The following is a 9,101-nucleotide window of genomic DNA, read 5'->3' as shown; positions in this document are numbered from 1 at the left end:
TGATTTGATGTTGACTATATACAGTGTTGTGCCCAGCCAAGACTAACTGATCTGTTCAATTGTAGTCCAATTAAGTCTTTACAAATCGGGAAATTGAGAAACAAAATATTGGACAATGAGATTGATTTTGATCCATGTCTCATGTCCATATGATATCTTGTAAAACGAAGGAATAGTTGATCACTTATCTTAGGAACGACGACTGATATGAATCATACTTTGGAAGTGGATTTGGAAAGCACACTTTGTTGGTTACTTCAAGGTCTATGCTCGCAATTGTACTTACAAGCTTATCCAAGTGGGAGACTGTAGATTTAGGTGTCTAAGCCAATAATTAAATTACTATATTATTTAAATAAAAGTAGAGTCATTTTTGGGTTGCCCTCATAACTAGCAACTAAGAAGAATTATATTTGGAGAGAAATGAAGATTTATTAATATATTATATAATTAATATATTAATAAGAAATAGTAATTATTAATTTAGAATTGATCAGAAATTAATCGCAATTAATTTTTGGGATTAATTAAATTAATTAGAAGTGTATGGACTAAAGGTGAGATTATTCTAAAGTAAAGCATGGAAGAGATTGTAGAACCTCCCTCACGGGGACAGTTTTTTATGGAGCTTCCTAAGGCTTCTAGGAAGACTTGGAGTATAAGTAAAGGATATGGATAACTGCCTACTTTGAGATATTATTATATTCGATTGAATGTTATCCAATGATTCTTTATCAGATATAAATAGGAACTTAAGGATCAGAATTTCGGCCATGCATTCTCATTCTTATAATAGCTGAAATTCTTTACCCACTCCCTCTCTCCTCTTGTGTTCTTTTTGCTAAGGCTTGAGTACAATCCATTAGTGGCATCATCTCTTTGGTTCTAGTCTTTCCAAGATTCATAACTTCAAGGATTGGTTTGATTTCTTTGATATAACCAATCAAAGTTATGTATTCTAAACTATGTAATTTTCTATTTAGACTAGGGTTAGGCAAGTCTAGTTGCTAAAAGTATGTTGCTATCAAGTGTATGACATAGATCTTTTACAGGATGCATGTACCCTATTAATTGTTAATTGTTTTCCGCATTGTACATTATTGTCATCAATAAAACCCACCAGTTTTAAAGTTCTATCTCCTTTTTTTATTTATGTTTGAAATAGATCATGTGGTGAAGAGCAATTTAATGATGAGTGAAGGCTTGTATTCTACCAATACAAATATGAATTATAACCATCATAAAAGGTAATGTGCTTCATATTTAAGCTTTATGATGATATTTTCAAATCAATATATACTGATAATGCTCTTGCTTAGATTATCAAATACAATGGTCACAAGACCTAGAAATCCTTAGAGTTGTCAAGATGCTTATGTTGTGAAATTTTCATTAAAAGTTGATGATGGTGTTCTTTATCCTCTTAGAAAGAGTTTTTTCTGATAATAATAAGGATTTTGTAGTTAAATAGTTAGTAAAAAGAACATTTTAGTTTAGAAATCTTGGAACAAAGAGGTGTGTATAAATTTATGACAATTTATATGTTTTTGTTAATATCTATGTTATTTTAGTTTGTCAACCATTTAGAACACGCGTTTTAACCTTGTGTGTGTGTGTGTCTATATATATATATATATATATATATATATATATATATATATATCGATTGTGAAACAATGTTACTATTTAATGATGGTGAACCCGACTCATTCACCATGGCTCAACGAGATGAAAATTGGTTAAAAGCAATGAGAAGTGAAAAGAAATTGAGCAAAACAAATCTTGGAAGCTTGTCAACTTTCCGCCAAATAGGAAGCCCATATGTGTAAAATAGATTTACAAAGTAAAAAGAGATCCCGAATGTAATATAGTGACAAGCATGGTAAGACTTGTGGCAAAAAGGTATGTGCAAAAACCCAATGAAGATGACGATGAAGTATTTGCACCCACTACTTGAATTGAAACAATACGGATTTTACTTGCTCTTACGAGTAAAAATGGATAGAAAATACACCATCATGATGTTAAATCGGCCTTCTTGAATGGAGACCTTGGTGAAGAAGTTTTTGTCCCACAACCCGAAGGCTTCATAAATAAGCAATAGCCCCAAAAAGTCTATAAGTTCTTAGAGGCTCCCTATGGCCTTCATCAAGAGCCAAGAGCATGGAACTCTTAACTCGACAAGTTATTGAAAAGTCCTAGTTTTCTCAAATGTCCTCAAGAACATGTAGTTTATTCAGGAAAGGAAATTTTGAATTTATTGATAATTGGTGTATATGTTGACAACTTAACGGTCAAATGTAGTTATGAAGACGATATCATGAAATTTATAGAGAAAATGAACCAATAATTTAAAATGAGTGATCTTCGAATGCTTGCTTACAACCTTGGATTGGAAGTGACTCAAAAGGAAGGAGAGATTCACTTAATACAAAAAGGCATACGCAAAAAGGGTTTTTGAAAGATTTGGGATGAGTGACTGTAATTCGTCCAAATATCCCATGGAAGCAAAGTTGGAATTAAAGAAAGACAAGAAATGAGAGTTAGTAAATCTAATTAATTATAGAAGCCTTGTGGGTGTATTGAGTTATCTAACATAGTTATGTCTTGATATTTCCTTCGAAGTAGGAATGGTAAGTAGACTTATGCAAAAACCGACAATTGTGCATAAGCAAGCACTGAAACTAAAAGCTCGATTTCGGTTTGATTTACAAAAAATAGATAATGAGAATGTGATCATAGGATACACTGATAGTGATTTAGCTAAGGATGTTAATGATAGGAGGAGCACAGCTAGAATGGCTTATTACCTCAATGAAAATCTTATGACATGGTGTTTACAAAAGCAACAAATAGTGGAATTATCTTCATGTTGGGAAGAATTTATGGATGCAACCACGATAACTTGTCTGTATGATACATGATTTAACTAGATTTATACCTGGTCCATTTATTCTTCATGTTGATAACAAGTCAGCCCTTGAATTGATGAAAAACCTGATATTCCACAGGGGAAGTAGACACATAGATACTCACTATCACTTCATTAAGGAGTGTGTTGCAAGAGATAACATAGTGGTCAGACATGCTAGAACCCTTGAGCAGTGATTTGACATACTCACAAACTCGATAGGCCAGATAAAGTTTGAAGACATGCGTATGAAGCTAGGAATGGAGGAAATTTTGAATTAAAGAGGATAATGTTGGTTTAATTCAGAAAATATGGTGCAAGGGAAATTTTGAAAAGTTTTCTTTTATAAAGTTGATTTCCTAGTTTTTGTGATTGTTTCAAAGTCCTTTAGTTTTAGTATAAATAATGGACGTATGTTCCATTATAATGTATTCAAAACCAATCTTTTTAGTTAGTAATTACTTAGCATGACATATGCTCCATTATAATGTATTTAGAACCAAGATTTATAGTTAGTAATTACTTAGATCCAAGTGTTTTCCCCTATTTCACACAATTATCTTCTTATTCCCTTATTCGTTATTTCCTACCTGTTCTTATGTTGTTCTCTGTAATTACCTTGGTCCATAGGTGAAAACTTCACATCAGCCTCTCTTGTTACACTTTCAACAAATCAAAAGAAGAATATTTGAGATCCATCACCACAAACACATCCATCACCACCATCACAACTTGAGTCTCCACTATCATTGCACATCATTAGAGTTGTATGTTGCATTCTTAAAGGATTGTTAACATTTCTTTTCTTAAAACTTGACCTAGCTTAGTATTTCTCTTAAGCTTGGTATGAACAAGATATAATATGACATAGGGAATGGTCTAGCCTAGCTCACACATGACATTGTGTGGGTACCACTGACAACCTCCATGTTGAGTTGTCAAGTCTATTTTTTTTTCTTTGACCTCATTATGACCACCATGGAGGATGGTTTAAGTTCACTTCAATAGAACAAGAATTAGTCCCTACTAAATTTACCATTGGGGAAGAAAGCCTGCACAACAAGTGAGAATTCATAGTCAAAGATGAAATTGATGGCAGCTAGAGGTATTACGACAGATTGGTGGGCAAGGGGTCTCAACATAATATAGGAGTTGTTCTGTCAGAACCATAACAAAATGTAAAGGGTAGCACACAACATTTTGGGGGTAGCATGCTGAAAAGTTGCACAACATTGGAAAATTTCTCAAAAAAATACACTACGCCATAAAATTAGAAGGGTTTGGGTCCGCCCCTAGAAAATTGACTACAACGAGATATTCCCACCAAATGTAAAGATTACCATAATCATACTGATACTTTGTATTATGGTTGTAAAAGATTTATATCTAGAGCAACTAGACACGAAGACAACTTTCTTGCATGCAGACCTTGATGAAGATATCTATATAGCACAACAACAAGGTTTTATGTTGGTTGGAAAAGAAAATATGGTGTGCAAGTTAAAGAAAATTCTATATGGGTTGAAGAAAGCATCATGGTATTGGTACTTGTAGTTTTATAGTTTTACACAGAGTAGTGGGTACACAAGATATGGAATGGATCATTGTTGTTATGTAAACAAGTTTGGATTATTTTAAATCATCATCTTCTAAGCTGTCAGACAGATTATGGGTATAAGCATACAGCCAAAGTGGTGGGTGCTTAAAAGTATTCCCAAAAAAATTACATCATGAATGTCTTGGAGAATAGCAACATAACATATGCTAAGTGTAACGACCCAAATTTACAAAGAAAATTTTTCATTTTTAATTAATAAACATAATTGAATAAACCATGAAATTCCATCATAAGTGTTTTCAAATCCATAATTATTACACCATGTTTAAAATATCAGAGCGTCCCAAACGTAGTAATAAAAGTGAGATACAGTGCACGATACGTCATCACGCCTTGCCCTTGCCCTTGGGCTCGGATGTACCTGAAACAAATCCACAAACGGTAAGCTTGTAAGCTTAGTGAGTTCCCCAGAGCGCATCCATACACAAACACATACAATAAGTCATAGTAGCTAATCAGCTATACAGAACATATAAACCATGCAAGCTAGACACATAAGGAAGCCCTCGAAACCTTCCAGGGTCTTACTCTGGGTGCCATGCGAACCCCCACATGGTCTTAGCCAAATGCCTCGGGAACCCCCCGAGGTCTTTGACCTAGGATGCCAAGGAAACCCTCCAAAGTCTTACACCTAAGTGCCTCAGGAACCCCCCGAGGTCTTTCATGCAAGCACAAATACAAACATATAAATTCACAGAATGGCTAACGCACATATTGTAAACACATAATAGGCTGGCCTTGGTGCCTTAGACCCATTGGTATGGTGAGGAGACTCACCTCCGTCTGCCGAATATCATAACTGATCTCTTAACCGTCTGAAATCTCCCGGGCTGAATGATAAAATCAATTACGTTAGGACCTTAAATTATTAAAACGGAAACCCAACCCCAACCCTAACCTTGAGGCCCAATTATTCCATCCTTGCTAATGAGCCCAAAATCCAAGTCCAAAATTTACTAATGGACTTCTTGGCCCATCAAGGCCCAACTAAAAGTTCATGGCCCAAAACTGATGGGATAGTCCATAATTCACGGAATGCAATCCGTCCAATATTCAAAATGAGGTCCAAAAGTTTGCCAGCCCAAAACAGAAATGGCCCAATCTGCAAAGTGTACGCTCAACGTACTAGGGTCTTAATGACTTTGTGCAACGTACACTAAGTACACCCAGCGTATGCCCAGGTTAAGCACTTTCTCCATTAAGTGCTTAATAACCAATTCTTTTACGTCCAAAAGCTAGATCTGAGTTGATTAATATAGGGGTGAGCATTTGGACCGGTGAACCGGACCGGACCGGACCGTTTTTTTGGACCCCCGCGCCGGTTCTCGGTTCTAAGATTTCTCGCCAGTCCGGTCCGGTTTTTTTCCCGGTCCGATCCGGTTTTTACCGGGTTTAGAACCGGTTGGACATGATTAAGATTTTTGTGACGTTTTTTAAACGCACATAACTCATTCGTTTTAAGTCGGATTGACCTGCGGTTTTTTCCAACATTTAGTTTACAGTTTGTAGATGAATTTAGACTATAATTTTGTTTATTTTGGTATTTTATTCACCGTGTTACAATCCTTCAAAGTAGAGCTATCAAAGCTGAAAAAATTCAACTTTTCAGCAACATTTTGTAAGATGTGACGTTTTTTAAACACCCATAACTCATTTGTTTTAAGTCGGATTGACCTCCGATTTTTTCCAACATTTAGTTTACAGTTTGTAGATGAGTTTAGACTATAATTTTGTTTATTTTGGTATTATATTCACTGAGCTACAATCCTTTAAAGTAGAGCTATCAAAGTAGAAAAAATTCAGCTTTTTAGCAAGATTTTATAATCTGTGACGTTTTTTAAACACCCATAACTCATTCGTTTTAAGTCGGATTGACCTACGGTTTTTTCCAACATTTAGTTTACATTTTTTAGATGAATTTAGACTATAATTTTGTTTATTTTGGTATTATATTCATTGAGTTACAATCCTTCAAAGTAGAGCTATCAAAGCTGAAATATTTCAGCTTTTTAGTATTATTTTATACTATAATTCCGAGTCCGCGTTTAGCACTTGTGGTAGAGTTGTAAGTGAATATCAAACTAGTTTATCGATATTGATAGTTGAAGCTTTGTTATGCACCTAATATTGGGTGAAAAAGTTTACAAATCCGTTAGTTGACAACGTTGGTGACATCTTCAACAATGATGATATAGCTTTGGATAAAAAAATTACAATATTTATTCTTTTTTATACAATTATTACTTTTTATTAAATACTAACAACATTTTCATTTGTGTTTATGTAGAGATTGCACAAGCTTTAGATATGTTACATATGGATGACAATGATATGGGGAAGAGGCCAATGAAAGATTAGATTATGAGTTTATGAAATTTGTTAGTTTGATTGATTTTAAAGTTTAAACTATGATTTTTGTTGTTACGGTAATACTTTTGTATGTTTGTCTTAAAATTGTTTAACTTTTGTTGGTGAACTTGATTTATATGTTAGTTGCTTTTATTTGGAAAATTAATTTTTGCAAATTGCAAGTTATAATATTATACATCAATGTAGATTAGTTAAGCATGAAACGGAAACATATTAATTTTGCAAGTTATAATATTATACATCAATGTAGATTACTTATTATACTTTATGCAATTAAAGTTGTACCGGTCCAAACGGGTCCAAAAACCAGAAAACCCGGACCTGGACTCGGACACGGACACGACTCATCCGGTCCGGTCCATGGTCCACAAAATTCTTCATAACCGGTCCGGTCCAAGAGCCGGTCCGGTCCGGTTCGGTCCGGGCCGGTCCAAATGCTCACCCCTAGATTAATACGTCCTAAGGCATAAAGTTGCCAACTTTATGCCTTTTCATGCCTCCTATACACCCAAAACCTTCATTAAGACCTTTCCAAAGCCCTTAACCCATGCATGTGACCAATACATCCATCAAGACTCCATTTTTATACCTCAAAACGACCAAGGGGCCTCAAATCTAACATTCTACTTTCATGGAGTTGCTTATCTTGCCAAAAGAGGTCTAAAGTCCCACAAAAGGGACCAAACTAGAAAACCCTAGCTAGATCTAAAGATTTACAAGGAAAGGTACAAGCTTTTTTCCTCCATAAGCCTTGCAAGATGACCCAAAAGCAGATCCTTGAAGCACCCAACAGACCCAAGCTTGCTTAACAACTCTCCTTCTTGAAAGAATTCCAAAATAACCACCACAACCCTCTTCTTAAGCTCCAAAACTCACTCACACTCTAACTCAGGCGTAGGAAGACGAAATGGGGCTAAAGAGGCAGATAGGGTTTGGTCCAAGAGGCCAAAAGGCATTTAAATAGGGAACAAGTCGAGGTTTTAGGGTTTAGTCCTTCTGATGCGTACGCCCGGCGTACCCTCATGTACGCCCAACGTACGTCGGGCTCCTCCGTGATCACTTAGGAAGAGTACGCAAAACGTACCCATAGGTACGCCCAGCATACTCAAGGGACCAAAAATGCAAAAATATGAATTCTCAGAGGTCTCAAAACATACCAGCTTTTGGGTGTTACAACTCTCTTCCACTTGAACTAAACTTCGTCTGAAGTATGCTGCTGAAAACAGTTCGGGGTAATGCTCTCGCATCTCCTCCTCCGGCTCCCAATTCCATTCGGAGCCCTTTCGGTGCCGGTATTGCACCTTTACCAGCTTCACTTCCTTGCGTCGAAGGCCCTTCGTCTTCCTATTTAAGATGGAGACTGGCTTCTCGACATAATTCATGCCCCCATCCACCTGAATGTCATCCAAGGAGACGACTACGGACTCGTCAGCGACACACTTCCGAAGCTGGGACATGTAGAAGGTGTTGTGAATCTGACTAAGCTCCTCTGGCAGCTCTAAACTATATGCCACCTTGCCTACTCGGGCTATAATCCTGAATGGGCCTATGAACCGAGGCCCTAACTTACCCCTCTTCCGAAACCTGATAATCTCCTTCCAGGGCAACATCTTCAGTAAAACCAAATCCCCCACCTGAAACTTGAGATCCGAACGCCGTCGGTCAGCATAACTTTTCTGACGGCTCTGCGAGACTCACAACCGGTCGCGCACCTGCTGGATCAATCCGGTAGTCTTGAGCACTACCTCAGTGCTCCCCATGACCCGATACCCAACCTCATCCCAACACACTGGAGTCCAGAACCTCCGACCATATAGCATCTCGAATGGGGCTCGGTCAATGCTAGCATGATAACTATTGTTATACGAGAACTCTGCTAACGGGAGATATGAATCCCAACTCCCTCTAAAATCCAGTACGCATGCCCGAAGCATGTCCTCCAGCGTCTGGATCATCCTCTCACTTGACCATCAGTCTGAGGGTGATATGTCGTACTGAAATGTAGTTGAGTGCTCAGTTCCTCGTGAAACTTCTTCCAAAACCTGGAAGTAAACCAAACATCCCTATCGGATACCACAGACACGGGCACTCCGTGTCTAGCCACCACCTCGCGTACATAAATGTCTACCAACTTCTCCGCGGATATACTCTTGGAAATTGGAATGAAGTGGACACTCTTTGTCAGTCTGTCCACAATCACCC

The sequence above is a fragment of the Lactuca serriola genome, chromosome 3, assembly GCF_051521515.1.
Source record: "Lactuca serriola cultivar US96UC23 chromosome 3, Lser_US96UC23_V15, whole genome shotgun sequence".
Lineage (NCBI taxonomy): Eukaryota > Viridiplantae > Streptophyta > Magnoliopsida > Asterales > Asteraceae > Lactuca > Lactuca serriola.
Note: the sequence above shows the minus strand (reverse complement) of the source record.